Below are 22577 nucleotides of genomic sequence, written 5' to 3' on the forward strand. Positions count from 1 at the left end.
AATCCGTGGCAGCCACTATAGCCTCCAGGTTAACTATTAGTGTCCAAATCTTGTGTGTGAGCTATCAAGCCTGTTACTGTTCAAGAGGAAGCCAGAATCGCAGGTTTTGATGTGCAGTCTCCTGTTTTAAAGGTGTGTAATTAAACAAATTTTTAAAAATCCATACAACCCAAAAACATCTGTACACCGGATCCAGCATTATCATCTAATTTTGTGATCTTGAAGTAGAGCAAAAAGACAAGGAAATGGAAAATAGGATAGAAATTTAAGAATGTGTATTTCAGAATATGTATCGATCCAGAGTGCCAATGTGTAACAAATAAGAGGAGTTCCAGAAATAAATTATAGTTTATAATTATGTAGATTGCTATGTGTTTACTAAATAGCTATTAGACAGAGCTCAAAGGAAAAAAAAATGCAACTACTCTATGATGAAAACAATTCCCAGAATATCAGCTGTACAACAGAATTGAAAAGCAGTCTATCCAAATAGAGGGAAATGTCAAAGGCTTTACAAGGATATTCTTTTGAGAAGAAAATGGATTTTATTCAAAATGGTGTATGGAAAAAAAAAGCTGGAAGATCTCTATAAGATGGTGAAGAAAGCATATATTTCTTCTGTCAATTAAAAAAAATAAAGGAAATTAGAAACGCCAGGAAGAAAAGTTGTTCAGTAAAGTCATAATCCAAATACGAAGAATAATGAGCAATTGGCGGTCAGAAATAAAAAGATTCCACTTGAATTTGATGCTTGGAACACATTCCTTTTCAAGCAACAAAGGTATAAAAACATGGAATCACATTACTTCTGTACAGGCCCAGCAGGTGCCTTGTTCTGTGAAAATATAATATTTATATAATTATTTTGGTTTATGAAATAAGATAGAAAGCTTTTAAACATCATTTAACACCATGAATGAAGCCATTTAGAAACAGCAGAAATCATTATGTAACTAACAATTGTGGGGATAGTTTCAGTGCATTGAAAGAGTATAAATGCTTTGAAGTTGAAAAGGTAAGACACCGAGTTAGAACAATATTATTTTTAATGATGGTGGTGGCCACCAGAGAAACTAAAAACACAAAAATGATTGAGATTGATGGTTTCGGAAGGGGACGTTGGAGGTATTGGCATTGAAGCTTTTCTTTTCACTTATACCATGTGTATTATAAATGTTTTCATGGTGCACATGTTTTACTTTTCTGATAAAAATGATTTTTATTTAAGTTAACCACTCAGAGACTTTTAAGTGAAATATATAGCTTACAAATCTCAGGAAAGATAAAAGAAAACAAGGTATTTTGAGGAGTGACTTTCCCTATCATGTATTAATATTCTCCAAAATATGAAATGATGTCAGAAAATACAACACAAATTTCATTAAACTAATAAGACAAAAGATCAATATATAATAGAACCCAATTTTGTATAACATATTTAGAAACATGTATAATTTAATATTACAAAAATAACGTTAATTTTAAAACATCTATAATCTCTAAGGCAATTTCTAAACATTTTCCTTAAAAATATCCAAACTAGAGAAAAAGCTATGTTCATGAAAATATTTATTGCATCCTTATTTAAAATAGCTAATCATTGAAAGCATTCTATATTTACAGTATAGGGAAATAGATAAATTATATTATAATATCCTAAACCACTGAGGAGGGATAGAGCTAAGGATGGGCTCAGAGGTAAAGGACAGAAAAGATCTTCCTTGGAAAGAGCAAATTTGATGGTGCCCTCTGGGTGGGGCTGACGTTCGAATACTAACTCTCTTGGAGACACCACTTCTAATTGCTAGAAATCTACAGTTCTCTGAGATGCACTATGCCCAGGGGTATGTTGGTGAAAAGTTTAACAATTGGCTCTCCGGGGAGAAAAATTCTGATTTCCAGGATGTGTATACTCCTGTCATGGCTGATTTTAAGCTATCAACTTGATGTCACCAAATGCAGGTAGCACAGAATTTTACAGTATTTCCATCATAAACACAAGAGAATAGGTAATAGTAAAAATGTAATGAAGTGAAAAGGAAGTAATGAGTTTTGAATATGCATTAACATTCTTTTTAATAAAATTAATTTAATTTAAACCAATTAATTTAAGTTTATATCATTTTTAATAATAGCCCTGTATAACAATTAGCTCACAAAATTCCTGAAAAATTAACAATCATCTATTATGAGGCTATGTGAACGGGCTTCCAAGGCCTCTTCACTTATTCCTAGCTTCTGCCTCTGGGAAGTTCAAACCTTTATTGTGCTATTACCTGTTTTTATCAGGAGGGGCTCCTTTTAAAAAGCTAATTCATTGATTCTTAACTGCGGCAAAAATTCAGGTAACATAAATTTTACCTTTTTAACTATTTTTAAGTGCGTGGTTCCATGACATTAAAAACATCCACATTGTTATGCAACCATCACCACCATCCATCTACAGAATTCTTTTCATTTTGCAAAACTGAAACTCTAAACGCATTAAACGGTATTCCACATCCGTTCTTCTGCAGTGCCTGGCACCCACCATTCTACTTTCTGTCTCTATAAATTTTAGTACTATGGGTATTTCGTATAAATGGACTCATGCAGTATTTGTCCTCTTGTGATTGGCTTATTTCACTTAGCATAATGTCCTCAGAGTTCACCCATGTTCTAGCATGGGGAGGGGTTCCTTTGAAAATAACCAGTAATCCTGCCAGCTAGAGGATCCCTGCCGGACAATTTTCTAGTGAGGGTCAGGTACCAGCCACTGTTGAAAACACTCATGCCAGACCCTCCAAGTTCCTCTTGTTTGGCTTGGGGTTTCCCTCAGTGAAATCCTACATGGTCTAATCTTCACAGAATAGATAGTCTTCTATCATATAGTCTGGAAGTGATTGAAGAATGAACTTGGACCAACCAGTTTGGAGCTGTGTTTGCTATTGGAATCTGTGAGCCCTTGAGCACCTATTCTTCTCACCTTTGTCCCTCACTCCAAACTCTAATCAGGAAGAGTCCAATTTTAACACTTTTAATACACTCTGATGACTTCTATCTTTATCTCTAGCCCAGGTTTCTCCTGAGCTCCAATCCAAAATCCAATACCCATCACACACACAGTAATATCAGACCCACTCCCTTCCTCCCCATATAGTTCTCTAGCATCTTCCATGTGAGCACATCCCGCTGCCTCTGGAGTTTACATCCTCATCATCTGCAGCCCAGTTTAACCATAGTTCACTACCAGTTCTCCTCTCCCTGGGCTTCTCTTTGACTACCTGCTACATCTGCACCAGAGTGGTATTACTCACTTTTAAAGGTGATTGTGCCACCTTTGAACCTTTTGGTGACTCCACAAGACCTCCTCATCATGTCCTGCCTACATTAGGCCTCACCTCTTTTTTGCAAGCCTTCTCACACCAGAAACTTTGCTGGGAATGACTGGAGTGCCTTGCACATGCCATGTGTTAAGTCTCCTTGTTCACATTTTCTTTTTGCCTGAAAGTTCAAATTCTCTTCTCCTCCCCAGCATTTCAGCCTAAAGAGCTTGTAACCATCCTTTAAAATTAACCTTTTAAAATAAAGCATTTTAGGACCATTTCTCCAAAAAGGGTTTGACCATTTTTCTTTCTTTCTTTCTTTTTTTTTTTGGTTTTTCAAATTACTTTTTTTTTTAAGATTTATTTATTTTTAGACAGGGAGAGGCAGAGAGAGAGAGAGAGAGAGAGAGTGAGGGGAGGGGCAGAGGGAGAGAATCTTTCAAGCAGACTCTCCATTGAATGAGGAGCCCAGCAAGGGGTTGGATCCCGCAACCCAATTCAGATGCTTAATCAACTGAGCCACCCAGGCACCCCTTAAATTACTTTTTACATAAGTCTACCATTGTACCTATGAAATTCTATTGTACTTCCTTGATTATATGCTTATTTTCCTCCAAAAGAAAGCTATAAGCTATTTGAGATCAAGAACTAATTTTACTAATTTTTGCATTCTTAGAGTATAATGTAGTACCTGGCAAGTATTTGTTTTTCAGTCTTTGAAAGGAATAAATGAGGGACACCTGGGTGGCTCAGTCGGTTAAGTGAACAATTCTTGATTTCAGACCATGATCTCCAGGTCATGAGATCAAGCCCCTCAACTGGCTCTGCGCTCAGTGTGGAGTCTGCTTGAGATTCTCTCTCTCCCTCTCCCTCTGTTCCTCCCCAGGTTCGCGCTCTCTCTCTCTCTCAAATATAAATAAATAAATTAATTAGTTAAATCTTTTTAAAAAAAGGAATAAGTGAATAAAAGTATAAATAAAATATTATAAAATTATAGATTTTTAAGGTATGAGATTATAATGTTTGAAAACTATTAATAAAGCAAGATACAAAATTGTATTTATATTATGCGTGTAACTTGGTGAAATATATGTACTTAGAATAAAAACTGGAAGAAAATATACACAAATTACTAAAGTTTTTTCATTAGGATATTAACATTTGAAGTGATTCTTATTCTCTGTTTCTCTCTCTTTCTCCACCTCTCTTCTCCTCTCCTTTCTTTTCCAAACGTTCTGTCAAATGTTCAAATTTCTTTTATAACTACATGTATTTATATATAACTATATCTATTTATTTTAGGAGACAGATGGTTACATGATTCTCAATGGTATATCTGGTTTTATGCGTATCATTTCTTTCAAAATCACTTGAATATATAATCCTAAGAAGAGCTTCCTCATGAAGACTGATTGAAAAATGATCAAGAGTTTGGGAAAAACTATATTAACTCAATTATACCAGCCTCCAAAGTCAGGTTATTGCTAGCTCATCTCTCTGTTCTCTATGCCGTCCCCAAACATTCCAAGAACTATCCAAATCTAATCATCCTTTTTAAAGCTTCCCTTCCCCCAATATTTCCCATTAGTTTTTCCTTAAAATTTTCTTCAAAACAGTCCCTTATTCTATAATAGTGTATTCTTACAGCTTCTGTGAAATTCAACTGGTAGGCAATAAATCAAGTACACATTTGGAAAATCAGTCAAAATGAGATGTAGAGCTTCATGCTTCTATTGACTGCGTATCCCCTGTATTAGACAAAACCACAAAAATCCATGGACAGAATTTCTTTCCTTTCTGTGAAGGCAGTGTCCACTGGGAAGCTTGAGAGTTCTCAATTATGCACTCTCACCCGCAGGTCACACGCAATTCAAAGACCAGGACATATATGAGGCGTCTCTACTCTTTGGCGCCTAACACATGGAGAGTCATCTCATAGCTTGGTGAGATAGAGCAGAAGAAACAGCCACAGCATCAATAAGAGAACAGCGATTAGAAAAATAAAATTATTGCTCTCTGTTTTAGTATTAACTTTTTATAGAAGGGAAATGGAAAGTCAGAAGAAGCTAGTTGGAGCCAAATTTCTGTTAGGCACTATGATTTGTATATGTAGTCCTTATTTCATATTAGATTAGTGATTAAAAGAGTAAACATCAGAACCTAAATATGAAAATTTGAATCCTGTCTCCGCCAGGTAATTGTGTGACTTTGGACAAGTTACGCGATGTCTCTATCCCTTAATTTTATCAACTGTAATCTGGGGATGATATTAACAGACCTATGGTTTGGGGAATTGAGTTAATGTATAAAAAGCCTTAACATAGAGGGGCGCCTGGGTGGCTCAGTTGGTTAAGCGACTGCCTTCAGCTCAGGTCATGATCTCAGCGTCCTGGGATCGAGCCCCACATCAGGCTCCCTGCTCAGCCGGAAGCCTGCTTCTCCCTTCCCACTCCCCCTGCCTGTGTTCCCGCTCTCGCTGTCTCTCTCTGTGTCAAATAAATAAATAAAATCTTAAAAAAAAAAAAAAGCCTTAACATAGAGACGGGCACATAATAAACAGTTTCTAAGTGTAATTTAAATTTTTTTTAAAGATTTTATTTATTTATTTGAGAGAGAGAGTGAGAGAGAGAAAGAGCACAAGAGGGGGGAGTGGGAGAGGGAGAAGCAGACTCCCTGCTGAGCAGGTAGCCCGATGCGGGACTCGATCCCGGGACTCCAGGATCATGACCTGAGCCGAAGGCAGTCGCCTAACCAACTGAGCCCCCCAGGCGCCCTAAATTTTTTTTTATTTTCATTAATTAACTGTTATATCATCCCTTTGAGGTAGGTGTTGCTACCACCATTTTACATCTGAGAAGATCTAAAACTAAATACAGAGGCTTGTCATGCGTTACATAGTAAAACTCAAATCCAAACTCAAGCCACAGAGATTTTGCTCCTATATCACAAACAGTGCTTTTACAGAACAGGAAAAAAAAAAAAAGACATATTATATTTAAGCCTTGGCAACCTAAAATCCCAAGGAACTAAGCTTTTCAAAATAGGAAAATTTTCTGGATAGCTGAATCTTAATCCCTATAAACACAACATTCTTTTGGTTTCAGCTCTTTATGTTAGTCAACATAACATGTACTTAACATAATTTATTTTATTCTTTGTAATTCAGCCTCATCATTATTTCTATCAATTATTGTACAGAGCTATGACAGCCCATGTTATCATGCCCTGAAGAGGTAGTGAGTTCTGTAAAGAAATTTGCTCCTTCACTTAAAGGCGCTTGCTTGCGTCTATTCGAGTGCTTGGATCTGTAGCTCTATAGTTTTACTCTCTCCTCCTCTGTCCTGGGCCACAGCCTTCACAGACCTCTGCTGGCAATGTGCCTGCCAATGGCAGCCCCCTTTTCCTGGGGCTCACATTCTGTGGAGTGATAGAAATAAGTGTACACGACCACACTGATTATGATTATAATCATGAAATCAGAAAAAGCAGAATCTGAGTGAGGCCTGAAGGACAATGTAAATACAATCCATATGCTTTATATGGATTATAGCATTATATTTTGTCTCTGTACAGGCCATTTGCACACTAACTTGTGCTCACTATGTACCCAGTTAATTCATTCAACTTCAGAACAGTGTTGACTTGGAATATTTAAGTCCCCACATGGAGATTTATACGAAAAATTATTCTGAAGCTAGAGGACTATTATAAACCACAGCACTGGAGCCTGACCGTCTGTGCTGGTGTTCTGCAAAGTGTGTGCTGACAAGACACTGAATAGAGAAGTTTGTTATTTAGATATATTTTCAGGACTTTTACCTGTGGTTCCTTGCATCTACAATAGGCTCACTGGAAAGCTGAAATAAATATTTCAGACAATCACTTATCAGAAAATAATCTTGTTAAGGATGTTCATTCCAATGCACAGAACATAATACATACAATAAAATGTTATTATTTTTCTTGCAACTCAATCTCACCCTTAATTAGAAGAGAAATGGTGACCTAATTCCTCTAAACTCTATTTTTAAATATTTGAATGCTGATTTCAACTTACTTAGTCACTGATGAGATTCTAAAATTTATCAGGTTGTGGAAAATTTGGAACCATGTTTCTTCTCCTTTAAATTCATATTGTTCTTATTTCATCTAATAGCCTTTTCAGATTTTTGTTTGTTAATATTCTAGACAGGCAGAAGAAAACATAATGTAACATTATTAACCACGATAATCACTCTGTATTTGTCTGGTGGTCTCCCCAAATTTGCTTTCAGCCTTGATGACTTTCTTTTGATGAATAGTTCTCTTTTACACAGAGCTTTTGTCATGGCATGATTCTGTCCCAAAACATTTATGAACCTTAAACTTTTTATATTTTCTTTTTTTTTAAGATTTTATTTATTTATCTGTCAGAGAGACAGAGAGAGAGGGAGCGAGCACAAGCAGGGGGAGTGGGAGGCAGGAGAGAAGTAGGCTCTCCACTGAGCAAGGAGCCTGATGAGGGACTCGATCCCAGGACCCTGGGATATGACCTGAGCCAAAGACAGACGCTTAACCAACTGAGTCACCCAGGTGTCCCATAACTTTCTATATTTTCATATAAAAACTCCTCTTGTAATCACTGTTAAGCTTTTTTATCAATAAACTTTTCCTTCTATAACATCCTTAACTTCCTCATTCCAATATTTCATTAATCTTTTATGCAAAATCTTTACTATAATATTACCAATTTGCTTACCATTTTGCTTATATTACTTGTTCTTCTCAAATTCTTGCCTTTGCATGTCAATTATTCCCCCACTGTAATATCTTCTTTCCTTTACTCTGCTAACCCAAATATCTATCCTCTTTTCTTTGCATCTTTCAGGAAGCCTTCTTGGCTTAACCACGCCTGACTTTTTTTTAATGTGGCTATGGGTTATTTGTATTATTTGTCTTGTTGGATATGTTTCCTTAAAAGTTTTCTTTTGCCTTTTCATGAGTACATGCCCCATCTTTCAAAACAGAGTAAGGAATCTATATCACTGATAGGAACCATCTTTTTCTCATTCATATTTATCTCCTTTGCCTAGATGTAGTCTCTAAAATTTACATTCTTGGTACATGTTATTGCTCAACTGATGACAGAAGAACTTGGGAGAAAGTGAAAGTGGTAAAATTTTATCGTACACTTTGTAATCTCTTCCATTTGATTGACTATTTCTTAGGTGTTTGGCTATAATTCATGAATATTAGAGGTATTAGAGGTGATTAAGTCCGATCTTATTTTACAAGTAAGGACTACTTGGGCCTAGAGACGTTAAGAAACATATCCACGGTCAACATGCTAGTTAGTATCATTCTGAGGACTGAAATCTGGTCATCTGATTCCCAGGACATGACTCTGGGCTCTCTAACAGGCTGCCACTCTCCTTCAAGTCCTTTGGAGGTGCAAATTTAGCAATCCATGTATCATGCCTGAGATTTGGGTAGAATAAAGAGCCATGACCCTGTTTCACAGATGTGCTCAAACAAAGAGATGTTAAGTGTCTGGCCAAGGTAGCAGAGCAAATCTACAAAGGCGTCAAAATAGAGACGCCTCTTTTGTGTTCTACTTCTCAATGTTATCCAATAAACTACTCTGCCTTTGTGAGAACAAATTCTATCTTCCCCAGAGGCTAAATAACTCCCTAATGGTAAATTAGTCACTTAGGAGGCACATTAACTCTTCCAGGCCACTGGGGTGTCATTACTTTGAAATCATTTGTTTCTAGGCCATTGGCTGCAATGAGAGTACACTACTCTAAATGGTACCCTAGTGGCCCAAAAGACCTAATACACCTTCCTTAGTGCTAAACATGATGCAAAGATTGGGGATGCTCCTAAAACCCCTTCAAAGCCTCATAGAGCATTTAGACATTTATTAAGGCTTTCTGGCCAAGGCTGGCTCCGTATCCAATTGTGTCTTTGAGTTTATTTTTACTTCGGGGGTCTTACTTCTGCTTTCAGTGATTCTCCCTTCATCCCTTCCCATTCACCCAGTATCTAATTCATCTGGGGGCCCATAGTCCTCATATTGCCTCCAGGTGCTCATTTTGCAGTGCTATCAAGACTTGTGATCACTTTTGACATGTGACCCTTCTTCCATGACAAAATATATCAAAGTTCAGTCCCATTTCCAGAGAGGTCTACACTAGCCAGTTTTTATTAATGGATAAAATAACTTACATTAAGGTTTTAATAATGTGAGTTATTTAATAATGGTTTAATTATTAACCATTAAACCGTTCAATAAAATTAAGCCATTTAATAACGCTGTTAAGAGCTAATAGTGAATTTATGTATTACCTTTAAGATATATTTTAAAACCATGTACTTAAAAAAACTATGTATTTTAATTCATTAGATCAAAGAATATATTAATATTACAAGAAATTCAAAAGGTACAAAAAGTTATATAGTAAAATGTAAATCTCTAACCCTGAGATCAGTTTCCCCTTTTCTAGGGCAACTTCTCTTACCAGTTATACATGTTCACATATATGCGAACATATGTGTATATATGTATATACATTTCTTTTTCACAAATGGTAGCTTATTATATACATTGTTTTACACCTTGATTTTTCACTTAAAAAATATAAATTGGGGACAATTCTGTTTTAATACATGCAGAGTAGCAGCATTATTATTATTATTTTTTAATTTGAGTATAGTCAACGCACAATGTTACAACAGTCCCAAATCTCCCACGCTCCTTCATCTGTTTTGCCCAACTTTCCACCCTTCCCCTCTGGCAATAATCAGTTTGTTCTCTGTATTTATAGCTCTGATTCTGCCTTTTTTCTTTTTTAAGATTTATTTATTTATTTGAAAGAAAGAGTGTGCAGTGGGGAGGGGCAGAGGGGAAGGGAGAGAGAATCTTATGCAGACTCCGCGCTGAGCGCAGAGCCTGATGTGGAACTCAATCTCACAACCCTAAGATCACCACCTGAGCAGAAACCAAGAGTCCTTATCCATTCATCTACTGATGGACATTTTGGTTGCTTCAATATCTTGACTATTATAAATAATGCTACATTAAACATAGGGGTGCATATATCTTTTCAAGTTAATGTTTTCATTTTCCCTAGGTAAATACCCAATAGTGGAATTATTGAGTCATATGGCATTTCTATTTTTAATTTTTTGAGAAATCTCCATACTGCTTTCCACAGTGGCTGCATCTGTTTACATTCCCACCACCAGCGCACTCGGGTTCCTTTTTCTCCATTTCCTCACCAACACTTGTTGTTTCTTGTCTTCTTGATTTTAGCCATTCTATCAGGCATGAGGTAATAGCTCATTGTGGTTTTTATTTGCAGTTCCCTGATGATGAGTGATGTTATTATTTTTAACAGATCTGTATGCTTTCCATTGTATGGATGTACCATAATTTTTCTAACCCTACTTAGATAATTTATCTAGTCCCCTACTGAGGGACATTCACAGTTTTTCCCCTCAACCTTCTGTTATACACAAAATGCTACATACATTATCAGCTTTATCTGTATACTTTTACACATATGTGTGAGTATATCTGTATAATAAATTCCTAGAAATGGAATTGCTGAAACAAAGGATATATGCATTTTTAATATTGATAAATATGATTAAATAACCATCCACGGAGGCTGTAACAATTGACAGTACCTCAACAATATTTTGTGTTACCACATTTCGCTGTTGGTCAATTTAATAGGTGAAAAATGATTTCCCATCAAAGAAGTTAATACAACTGACTCATGGAGCCAGGATTCACAATTATGACTAACACTAAGCCAATGCTCTTTTGCTCCTCTTAGCCTGGTTATGAAGACAAATTTAGGAAAAGTGTTTTCTGGATAACCACACAAGTGACAACACATACATAGACATCTTTGGTCTGAGAAATCAGGAGTAAGAGGTAGAGAGGTATGAAGTATTGATAAGCCCAGATATAAAAGAATAACCAACATATTTAGAGAACAGGAAGGGAGAAGAAATAAATTTACAGCTGAAATAACACAATGAGAGCTTGAGCCACCAATATAAGACTCTAAAAGAGGGAGTGGTGAGGAGGTGTGATATCAATCACCCCAAGATGGATCTCTGACCTGGTTTGGCAACCATTATTACCTCTCGTCCATCAGTCCTCAGGATTCCTTATTCTCATTCTCACAATCACCCATTTACATGTTTTGCTTTTGAGACATTTGTAACAGACTTTTTACCCTACACGTTCGGCAGGAATTAGCAAGGATCATGTCTCTCTCTCTCTCTCTCTCTTTCTTTCCTTCTTTCTCTCTCTCTCCTTTTCTTTCTTTCCTTTCTTTCTTTTTCTCTTTCTTGCTTTCTTCTTCCTTTCTTTCTTTCTTCTTTCTTCATTACTGGGTTATTATATTTGAATCAATGGGACTAGTGATAAGTGAAAAATGCCCCAAAGACTCTACTTTCATTAAAAAAAAATTAAATAGGATAAGCCAATTTTTTCCAATCAGAAGAGAAAAAAAATACCCAACCCAACATAATAGTCTTTATAGCCTCATAAACCACAGTACCACCCAAGATGTTAACAAGCTGGCATGTTTTGAGCATCAAAGATAGAGAGGAAACTGTGTTTACATGTTTGGCACAAAAACTAATGAGGAAAGTCAATTGGCCCTTTGTCTTGAGGGTCTGAAGCGCTGAGCTCTAATGTTTGGTTTCTTCGTTGGCACTTGTTCAAGTAATCACTCGTGGCCTGACAAAGCCGCGCTTGTGTTTTATTAGTGGCCATGCTGAACTCTCCCGCTTGGGCTGTGTTGTCTCTCAATAGACTGCTGCAGCAGAGGGCACACTTACTTGAAAACACTAAATCAGAGCATGATGATCTTTGCCCAACCAGAGCAACCCAGAGAACAACAAAAAATGTTCAGAGTACTGTTCCTTTTGTTTGCAGTGGGAGGGAGACAAGAGCTGGAGGAAGGTAGAACCGGGGCCTGTGGCTGAGTAATTTGGAAATGGTCGCTGCGAAACCTCGTTTATAAAAGAAATCTTTTCTCCCCTTCTAATCATGAGAGCCACATTAACATCTGAACCTGCCGTAATGCATCACACGGCGCAATCCATGAGGGCCCGGCTCCAGCCTGCAGGGGCAGGAGATGTCAAGGTGACCCCAGAGGTCTTTTCTTTCTGGAATTCTAAGGTGCCATGAAAGAATAATCATGTTACTCTGTGAGGAAGCTGACTCTATCTTTGAAAATATAGTCTGGTAGAAAGGGAAAGTTCCAAAGTAGGTCAAAACCGGCTGTTTATAACTTTTCTTATTAGGTTGCTTTTTCACCTTCCTTCCTGCCTTTCTCCCCTCCTTTCTCTTTATAATAATAATAATAATTATTATTATTATTATTTCCATTTAGAGATAGGAATGCTTTGGACTGTCCTGGAATTTCTATCTCCACAACTGAACAAGTATCCAAACATTTGGCTGCTATTTTCAAAGTTCTGAACCAGAAACGAGGACTCCAAAATCTGGTTGCAAACAACATTTTTTAAGTGACAGTTTTGGCAGTCTTACCTACAGATCCAGTAAAAATAAAACCCAGAACAGTTTGTTCTTAAACTATTTCTAGTACCAGTACTGTGAAGAAAGTACTGAGCTACACATAATTAAATTTATTTTTTTTTCAAGTGACTGAAATTTTACATGTTCAAAATGAGAATTTGGGATAGGTTAAGATATGTCCTTGCCTTTGCCAAATCCGTGAAGTTCTCTCTGGCTGTCTGCCTCCCATCAGATCTTTTTTATGAAGGGTGTAAGTGTACACTCAATGCATTCGCTGCCGCTGAATTAGTCTGAGCGATGCCTTCACTGGGAAAAGGAGAAAATGCTCAGTGAGAACTATTGCTTGGGAGATCACATGATGAAAAGTTAAAAGTTTAGAATCTACAGAATTTATTTGACTGAAGTGTCATCTATCTATAAGTAAGCAGTATTTTCTTTGCTAATTACTTTTCCATGTTTATTTTTTAAAATCAAGAGGATGCTAATCGCAGTAATGCTTAGTTTGTACAATTTTTGGCACTTTTTATATAAGCGTCTCAAGCTCTCATTGTCCCTGCGGGAAGGAAAGCATTAATTTTACATGTGGGCAAGTAATTCTGAATTCCTATTCTTGTTGTTAATAATATTTACTCTTATGTAATGACCATAGTATGCCAGAAACACAAATGACCTGTTGGTGGTGGTAGAATAAGTAAACACGTGGAAGCTTTCTAGAAAAGGCAGTTCTGTAAGGGGAAAAAAAAAAAAATGTTGGCGGGCTCCTGGCCTTTGAAATCCACCTAAGGCGATGATAAGTGGAGTCTGATACCTGAAACCCATAGTCCCAGTCGGTGGAGGAGGCAATGTGTTTAAATAGGATTTGCTTTTATTAATAGGCGGTTCTATTCTCGGCCTTGAGATCAAGGGGGGATCTAGGGGGAAGAGATAAGCCTCACCCGCGCCCCGTCTCCCTTCTTGCCTGTGCCTCTCTGCCACCCCATCTTTCCCTCGGATCTCCTGGGCCCTCCCACCCCGCACACGCACCCAGTATTGTTTCTTCCCGCAGGCTCTGCTGCAAGAATGTCAGACTTCGCAGCTCACATCCAGAGCTGAGAGTGCTGTGAACAGGTGCCAGGGGATGGAGGGTAGGAGGAGGAAAAGAGGACGGCACGGTCCCCAGCTATTTCTCCACGGAGGAGCTGTTCACAGCCAGGGCTCAGGATGGATGTGCTTGCGCTGCAGAGACGCTCCACAGCCCCACAGCCCCACGCAGGGCCGCCGCAGCTCCGCGCACACAGGGAGGGAGGGCGTCCTGACCCCTTCCCCTCAGCTCCCACTTGCTGGGGATGATTCACTCGGAATCTATCAACATGAACGCTAAAAGTTAACCTCTATTATGATCTTGTAAGGAAAGCTTTTTTCCCCATTGTAAAATGTATACATACTCTGCCTAAAAGCCATTTGCAGTTTCAATGCACGCGAGACCTTTTTTTGAAATAACATGAACTAAATAAAATTACGTGCCACCCACAGTAGCATATATATACACATATACTAATACAGTCTAAATGCATCATAATAGGTATTATATATGTGCTATTGTAACTCGTTCTCTGTGTAAACAAGTTAGGCTTCAGAATTAGCTTAGTCACTAAACATATTCTGTGCTTTTAGCTCATGGGGGGAGAGGGGGGCTTCGCTCACCAAATGCTGAAGAATCAAGGCCAACCAAATAGAATAATAACAAAAATGTCTGAACCAATGTGAATTTCACAGTGTGAACCATATCTCATAGAATAAAAGAGAATGGCTGTATGCCTTATAGTCCCTCTGTTGGCATGACCACTATGTTATCAGCCTAAGGATTCCCCAGGGATGATAAAATTTAAGGCTGATGGATTAGAATAGTTAGATGAGGGCAATGGATTTAAACAGTGAGTCAGGTGCTGTGATAATGTATTCACCTATTTAGAAAATTGGAGAGGGAGAGCAAAGGAGAGGCAGTGGGGAAGGTGAAGGCAAAGGATCTTGGGTAATTTCCTTCTGGAGGTGAAATATTTTCAGAAAATTGTTCAGATTACAAAATGAGAGTTATTTAGGACCAAGCACCCAAATTTGAGTAGCACTGCAAAAATTGACCCTAAATGGTAATGAAAGAGAAGACACTTTATCATCCCCTGAATGTATTTTCACAGTGACATAAAGAATTATCTTATTTAAATAACAGTTTTTTGTATTGGGTGTTTGTCACAGTTATAAGAGAATGAAACCAGAAACCATGGATGTATGCAATCAACAAACAGTAGATTGTACACATCAAAGAAATTCAGACTTAATAAACCAGTTGCAGTCTTTTTTTCTTTGAGGACCACTGCTCTTTTGTCTTTCTATCACTTTAAAGACACCCAAGTAATAAATAACTCAAAATATTAAGTGCTAGTTACATGCAGACTGCAGATGTTGATAGCATTATTTTTTGCAGGTAAGATTTGTGCATTAATTTGTAAAATAAGATTTTATAAGCATTTAAAAATAGCTAATAAATTTTATTCAACACTTGCCAAAATATTAACCAATAATATCCATTGTTTAGTTTGCAAAAACTGCTTAGAAATAGAATTCCGTTACTTTAGCTAAGATAGACTAAAATATCACAATTAAATACATTGGCTACCTGGTGCTATTGATACTGGCATTCTGGGAAAGCCTCTAGGCTATTTCTTCACTGAAACATCCAATTTAAAACATTTAGCAGGGACCGAGTTTTCAAATAACCTCAGCTGTTTTACAATAGTTGCAAAGATAATAAGTTACCCATCCTATAAAAAGTTAGGAATTACAATATGTTCCTAATAACTAAATTTGACATATTTATGAACTGTCAGTAGCCTCAATAGAAATTCAGAAACTATTATCAGAGGTTTTCATTAAAATTTAAAGTCTATAAATAACAAATAATGACATATTTTACTTTTTAAAATAGAAAAATGATAAAAATATTTATCATTTCTTTTTGATGAATTCTGCCTAAAGTCATCAATTATTTTATTATGATACCAGTAAATTTCACTGCCTCTGTGGTGTTATATTGCTTCCAACTATATTCCGAACTACAACATTTCTCAAGTTAAACTTACAGTTTTCTTTTGGAGGGGGAGATATGAGGTTACTTTATAATGAGTTATACTTTACCACTTAGAGATTATTTTTTTTAAATAAAGGATACACTGTACAGGTTGTCATCATTTATATATGTTATTTTTTTCAATCAGACAGAAACATTTGATTGCTAGGCTGGACACGAAGCAGATCTGCTTTGCAAATGGTTTCGGATGTTTTCTTCTTTGGTATTATAAGAAAAATGGTCATTCCATCTCTCAAAAAAAATATATGAAAGCACAGATATTTCTGAGGCTGTTCCAAAAAATAGCTCTTAGAAAATAAAATTATGATTTTAAAGTTGTTGAGTCCTTCCCTTAATTTAAGAACTGATGTTCTTAATATAGATCTTCATGACCTGATGCTGTTATCTCTACATGGTACAATTTTTTGACCTTTGGAATTATTCATAAGCCTCAAACATAGTCCTATGTTTTAAGCATGTCTTTGAAGTCTTTGACTAGATTCGATGTTTACAAGGATTCTCTCTGCATGAATTGGGTCATGTTGTTACCATGTCTTCACACCAAAGAAAAATGCAATTATGTATCAACACATATATGATTTATCCTAGTTCTTCAGAATGAAAAAACAATTTGACTCAGCATTTTAGGAATTATTGAAATGTAGTCATAATTTGATTTTTCTAGGTTGGCTTTTTGCAAGCATCTGATGCCATGTTTCTTTGGAAAACGTAAGGCCCTTACTAAAAATCCAAGAGGTCGTTTGGTCATTTCAACCATGTAAATAGAAGATAGATTTGTCTTGTCTCTAATTTTCAACAATTCCAAGGGTTCTACTGAGTAGTGAGACAATGCAAATGGACCAAAGCTCCAAGCCAGGCTTCCGCAGAGAAAATCTGAGTCCTGCAAGTTCGATTAAGCTAGCTAATTTTCAGTCCAACAAGCTAATTTCCAGACAGACTCTTCTGATGTTTTCCCTCTGTTTGTAATTTGCATCATTAAATAGTTCGGTGTTTCAAAGCAGCCACGGTACTAAGGTCACAGGGCTTTGTGTTAAATAGCAACCACCTCGATTTTTTTTTTTTTAAAGAAGGAACAGAGAGCAGCTGATCCTGCTGTAGTATGATTTTCTTTCTTTCTTAGTAGGAAGAGGCTGAAGTGTCTTGTGGATCACAGAAATTTTGCTTTGGTTTGGAGAACAGCTTTCCTCCGTGCCTTTGTGCTCCAGAAAGCAGCGGAGGATCACAGGTGGCCTTGATTATCAAGATTTTTTTTTTTTAATGGTGTCCCCCTCCCTTTCCTAGAACAGCAGGACATCTCCCTGACATGAATATCTCATTTTAAGTGGCACAAAATTCAAAAATCTTAAAGAGATATCCAAAACCTAAAATTGAAGAAAAAAAAACAAAAACAAAAACAAACAAAAAAACCCACAAATCTACCACTGAACTTCAAAAGGTAAAATTGGTTAACAAACATTACTGGTACTACAAAAGGGTTATACAGGCAGATAAGTAGAGCTATGACCTCTCATGGCCAATTGTTCCTAGAAGGTTTCAAAGGACTGCTTCTGAAATAACATGCCAGATACAGAGAAAGCAGGAAAACACCTCTTCGTTCTTACCTATGCCTCTACAGAATAAAATGATTTCTCTTTGTCTCTCTGGTCACAGGAATATGTACTTTGGCTCGTTGGCACCCTGAAGCACTGTTTCTACCTTACACGCTGACGTTAGTGCTAGTATTAAAAAATCTTCAATCATATAACTCCAAGCCATTCATATTAATGCGCCTGAGTCAAATTACCCTTTTCTATTCTGCAGGGGGAAGAAAGACCATAAAATGCTCTCTGAATCCATAAGGACAACTCTGTTGGCACAGATGGGAATTTTGCTCTGAAGTGACAGCACTGCTTTCCTGGAACATGAACTAATAACTGCAAAGAGTTTCTTTGGAAACACCATATTTTAGCATTGACCCATCTTTACCATAGCACACACTCCTAAACTGTTCTATAGCGATGTTCCCAGGAAGTTAAAGATGGCTCACAAGAAAAACTGTCATCTTTAACAAAGAAATGCACTAGATGTTTGTCGTGGGGGAAGGCCTAATTCAATTTGCAGTGTCTCTGGGTTTCTATTTTGACTCAAGTTGTTTTCAGCACATTCTCTCCATGTTACCAAAAGTTAGAAAGTGTATTTTAAGAAATGCCACCATTTTTTATATTTACTGAGAACAACATGCGCAGGGATTTATTTCCATGAAAATGCAGACTGCAGAATTTAGAAACATGCAATGTAGAAGAATCCAACGTTTTAGGATACCACTAAAATGTAGGTAAGCTTTTGCCAGACAATTAGAGATCTTAATGTTATGAAGTATGTACACGAAATTGCCTACGTCTTTTTATTGACATTAGCTAATATTGTGATAGGAAAACTTGGGGATTATAAACATTCCACTCTTGAAAGGAATACTTTTTTTTTTAAAACTATAGTTCACTAATGCCAATCTCTTTCAAGAAGTAATACCGTTCCCTCCTCTCTGGTCTCTCGGCAATTGGTGTCTGGATTAAATAGAATGCTTACCGCTTTTGCATCATACTATCTCTCCCTTAGTAGAGCATGATCAGCTTGTGGGCAGGAATCGATTCCTATATAGCACGGACACGGTGCTTGGCACATTTGCTGAACCAATCGTACATGGAATTAAAATGTATTTTATTTTTCTGTTCAGAACTGTGTCATGGCATCTCGTTAACATTTCAGTTATTTTGAAGAGCTTTGATTTGGGGAGAGAAAAGCAGGAAACTGGTAAAGGCCACTCCAACAAAGACGAAATGCCAACAAGTTCCATTAGCAGAGCGAGTTTAAAGAAGGAACAGAAACCAAACACTCATCTGTAGGCTATGTATACAAACTGCCCTATGCTATTTAAAGGGATGGATTCTCACATGAATTTACTATTCATCCTACTCTAGGGATGTTTGGAAAATGGGAACAGATTCAGTTATCTATCTTACCTGCCTGTTTAGATCCCATGGAAGAATACGAAAATACTTCAAAAAAATAAGCGATGCAAGAAAGGTTCTTTTGAGTGCATTCTGATGTGTGCAAACATGACATATTTAACTAGTATTATATTCCATCTTTTAAAAGACACACAAGATTTGAGATATGATGATTAGTTTTTAACAACTTAGAGCTGCTAAACTTTCAGGTAACCATAACGGTTACTTAATGCAGACTGCAGTGCGGGTCACACAATCACAAAACTAGAGCCAGAAACTTCTTTTTTCATACTTCTCCAGGGAACCAGGCTAAAGGGTGGTGCATGTGTCAGAAGTTCCATGTGGCTAAAAGCAAAACCAGCGAAACAGCTGCATTAAACAGATCATGGAATGACTTGTGGTGGGTAACAGATGTGATACCAAGGACTTCTGTTTATCCATTGCACTTAGGTTGAAGAGAATCATCAGGCTTTTAATTTTGTTCAAGAAAACTCATCTTCCAAAAGCAATTTTTGGCCCCCACTCTATCGGGCTGCACAGAATTTTCAAAGCAGCACAGTGTTGTAAAAAATGCCCTTTTAATCAGATTACCCTTGGCGAACGTCCCAAACTCAGGCTGAAGTGCAGTGCTTGTAGTTTCTCAACAGCTTACACTAAGCCTGCACCATGGAAATAATCTACTTTTAAAACCCAGGAAACAAATCGACTGCACTAAGGACATAAGTCGCTGTCATTAGGGAGTGATTAGGCTAAACATTTTTATACACTCTCCTAGCCCACTTTCAAATTATATATCTCCGGCCGATAGGAGGAAAGGTATTTCAGGTGAGTGTTCAGGAACAACCATGCGGAAATCTGAACGACCAGAATGGTAAGAGAAAGAATTTAAAGGCCTCTTGTTTCAACGTTAACCTGCTAATACCTAAATAAGGATTCTCTGAACCCCAACTGGAGAGTTTGTCACGTAACACACATTCAAAATATTTTTCTTTTTAGCATAGCATATCTTCGGGGCTCAACACGTCACATGTTCTCTATTTATTTTAGGCTAACACGTTTCCTGTGTTGCATGCTTTATATAAAAAATTCTGTGGGAATGAAGAATAGGAAAGCAGTGTTTTTAGAACTTAATATTATACTATTCATATATCTTCAGCAGGGAGGGTTAGTTTTCGGGATTGGGGACTGACTCATCATGATGTTATATTGCGGAATATAATAGGAAGTTACAGCATGATCCTAAATACAGCCATCCCTTCCTGTCCCGATACAGCCACACCTCCCACCCCAGTACACATGGACCCCCGTGAAGTGTTCTGGAAATAGAAGATTTGCAATCGCACGTTATATTTGATGTTATTCTACCTGTTAAATGTTTATACTCTGTAACAAAACTCTTCACATTGAGTTTCCTGGTTTTAGAGTCACTTCTGAGGTTTTTTTCTTGTTCCTTTTGTTTTTAGTTTGCTTTTGAGAAAAAAAAAGTGGAAAATACCAACATGTTAAAAATGTGTAGACAACATTGATTTATTTAATGAAAAAAGGTGAGGATACGTTTCCAGCCAGTGGATATGAGAGGTTTATTTTGGCCCCATTGATTGAAAAGGGATTGGATTTAAGAATGGACTATTCTACCGGCCCAAAGCTCTTGTCCGAGCAATGTTTGAGTCCTACTTTGGACATTCTGCTGATAGTTTCATTTCTAATTTATGAAACATTTCATTAATCCTCAATCTGTCAGCTCTTTCTTGACAATAGAGGCTGGCAGACAAAAGATTAAAATTTATTAAATACTCTCCACTTGAAAAGTTTTTGAAATGCTCTGTTCATTTTAGTCCCTATTTCACCTAATTTTAAACAAACCACACTTTCCTGAATTTACCCAGAAAAAAGTAGCCACCCCAGCATAACAATTTTTAAATACTAAAATATACAACACTGAATCTAAACATGACATACAGAAAAAAAATCAAAATACAGCTATCCTTGAGCAGAACTGCTGGCATGCACATTAAAAGCATCTCCTATCCCAAGTATTTCAAGCATACATTTTTTTTTGTATGCTCTTCTTCCTCATCCTCTAGCCACCCCCCCACTTTTCCAATCTCATAAATAATTCATGAACTGATAAATATGCAATTTCAAAAAGTGCAGACAAGGCAGCACTGCATTAAAAAAAGGGGGCGGGGGGCTTGTGCTTTTTACACACAAGTCCTTTGCTGCACTTTACGGATGACAAATTTGCTAGCATTCAAACCCTGTATTGTATATATGATAGGACAGTGACTGCCTTTCTGGTCAGATACCTTGCTAGACATGTTATGAACTGTCTGAAGAAGACTATAATACATAATATATAAACATTTAAAGAAATTAAGTTAGCAGTGTTTTAGAGCTTGGCCCTTTACCATTGGAATTCGTGAATAAATGGTTTAAATGTTCCCTCTATCAAGTAAGAAGAGCAGAGACACGCACGTCTTGCAGGTGGGATAATTCTCTAGTGATAACACCATCAAGGTCTCAAGCAACTAAGGCTTCTTCTAAGCAAGAGTCACTTATTTGACATCATAAGACCATTCTTCAGGGGCCAACTTAACAAGATCAACAGTAAACCGTTCTGCCTGAGCTTTCAAACGGGTAAAACCACCCATCTGAGAGCCGGTACCTAGAGCCGAGCTGAGAACCTCCATTCTGTGGGCTAATTGCTTGATTACCGGCCTGACACAAAATGGAGGCGAGACCTTTTAAAGCAGCTCCGGGCTGATGTAGCAGAGGTGATGTTTTAAGGGGGTATAAACATTCCTTAAAGAATATTAAGCATCTCATCAGATAAATATTAAAGGTGATGTAATAAACACAGATGGCATTGTACTTATACACTAAGAATAGAGACAATAGATAGGAATAAAGGACTCATTGAAAGAGAGCTATTCTAGCTTAGCAACAGTCAAGGTAAAAACAAAACAAAACAAACCAACACTGATTTCAGCCTGAAATGTAACCTTTCAAATGAACACTTAAATTGGAAAACACCATGGGTAGGAAGCGGACCACAGCATTTAATCTGGACTGGCTAGTTGGAAGCCTATATTTACTGTACTGTAGTTTCAGATTTAATTAAGTCACAGTGCCGATGCCATAGCATCAACACGGTAAAGATGATTAATTGCATGCGTAAATGAAATATAAACAGCCCTAAAAGCAACGTTAATGCAGAACCTTGCACAGAGCAGTGGTATGACAGATTGAAGTGTAAGCGCCTACCTGCGTCTTTGAGACACAAGCCAGAATTGGGATAGGGGCCTTGCATTTGAATGTAATCACTGTACCAAAAATATAACCTTTTACAGGTCATGATTTTTCTAAAACATGTGTCCAACCTCCCCTTTTCCTCTCCTCCTGTACCTCAACCCCCGACATGATTTGTTATCTTATAGAAGACGCTTCACACAGTTTGCATTGTCATCTTATGGATTGGCTACGGGTACACAAACATGAGCTGACACACTGCAATGGGGGGACTGGGCTGTCACAACAAGGCAGCTGGACTCATATATTCCACTTTGCTTCCATTGTACTTCCATTCACAGAAGCAGTAGGACAAAGGGCCTGACAGA

Source organism: Neomonachus schauinslandi, chromosome 4, assembly GCF_002201575.2.
Source record: "Neomonachus schauinslandi chromosome 4, ASM220157v2, whole genome shotgun sequence".
NCBI lineage: Eukaryota > Metazoa > Chordata > Mammalia > Carnivora > Phocidae > Neomonachus > Neomonachus schauinslandi.